Here is a 1,809-nt window from a genome sequence, read left to right as displayed (position 1 = left end):
CGTCGCTTTGCACTTGAGATTCATCGGATATTTATAATACAACTGTTAAACACTGATAGAGCGTTTACAACTGCCTATAGAAAATGCGGTTGCTGCCTTTCTCAGCAGAAAGCAGCTTTGAGCATAGATATCAGCCAGCTACTGAAGCCAGACCTCATACTTATGTGGGAATAATTGGGGCATGGTGATCTACAAGGATATTTTTTCCAGCGGAAGTCGACTTAAAAGTGACGACATTTACGACGAAATTGTTTCATGCCGAGGTTCGCGATGAACTTACTGTAACGGATGTGACCGTGCGGCGCCAACAATTAAAGTATGTCTTCTCGACAGGGATGGTGCCATCATCTAGGAGCGGAGAAGTGAAGTACTGCATTGTGACACTAACGAGCGCCGACAGGGAGCGCTTGGGTACTCGCTTCGGTACTTCGGAAGAACTCGACGTAGAAAATGAGGACAGTACAGAAGGCGCTGTTCGTTGGTTAGGCTATTTTAGAAAGTAACAGTGGTCAGGAAGACATGAAATATTTGGCATCTTAATTCTAAAGGAACAAGAATAGGAGGAGCGAGAATAGAGAGATATAGAACAATGGAATCGAGAAATTCAGCAGAGCGAACGAATTAGGTAAGAATAAAACACAATAAGGGAGGAGAGAAATAGGCATTTAAAAAGAAAGATCGAACCTCTAAGCCAGGATAATGAAATGATGGATAACGATTTTGAAGAAAGCAGCAGTAATGTCGGGCGGCCTTACAAGTAGCATACGGAAGGTGCGAAGAAGTCGCACACATGGTTCTGCCGACGGTCGAAAGAAAGGCTAATCCCTCTTACCCTATGCCAGATGCCAGATCCGCAGACCATGACCTAGTAGCTGGAGAGGCCGTTGATTGAGATCCGATTGAGCGTGAAGAGGTGCTGTGCCAATCGGATGCTAAACGAGCGACTAGCCCAACTCTAAATAATGGTAATGGTATGTACAAGTGGGCTAATGCTGAAGGAATTGGTGTAAATATGTTACATTTGTTGAAGCAAGCAAGTATATTGAGGCAATGAATAAGAAAAGAAAACTTGATGCTGCTTTGAAAAATGCTTATGATCTAACATGCTTCCGAGGTTTACTGAATTTTGGGAAACAGACCTCATTCTACGCAAATAACGTGCCCGTTTATAGTTTTAATGAGGGTATTCTAACAAAACCTGTTCCACTCTTTGTAATTCACTTTACTTATAACAATGACGGTTGGCTGTTAGTCCAATGTGGCAGAGGCAGCTATTGGTTAATGCGACAGTAGGAAGAAGCCAATGATAGATTGTCTCAAGGGGACGGTAAAACTTATATAGGAGCCTTTATATTAAGACAGGGTGATTTGAGTTGACAATGTTACGTTGATGAGAGGCAGAATGAGTTGACCATTCCTTCACCCGTGGGCGTATTTCTACTCCACGCCGACAACGCTTTAAAGTCGGGTGACGCATGAATAAACGGCGGATCGACTCGATCTGTGGGCTCAGCTTCAACAACTGACAGCTGTGCCCGTTACTATTTGCGTGACTTCAGCGTTCGTTGTCTTTCTTGCCGGAACCTCGCCTTATGAAGAAATATATTTTATAGCGCAGCCTTTAGGCGCTCGTCCCTGCGGAGAGAGTCGGTGTCGTTCCTTGCAACCTAGCGAACCAGCACAGGGAAGTATGAAAGCGAACGCGGAGCGCAGCGGGAGATGAAAGACGGCGATAGCGAAGAGAGGGAGAGGAGAAGAGCGGAGGAGGAGGGTCGCACCCACTTGTCACTCAGGCGTTCCCTCTTGCGA

The sequence above is a fragment of the Dermacentor silvarum genome, chromosome 7 (assembly GCF_013339745.2).
Source record: "Dermacentor silvarum isolate Dsil-2018 chromosome 7, BIME_Dsil_1.4, whole genome shotgun sequence".
NCBI lineage: Eukaryota > Metazoa > Arthropoda > Arachnida > Ixodida > Ixodidae > Dermacentor > Dermacentor silvarum.
Note: the sequence above shows the minus strand (reverse complement) of the source record.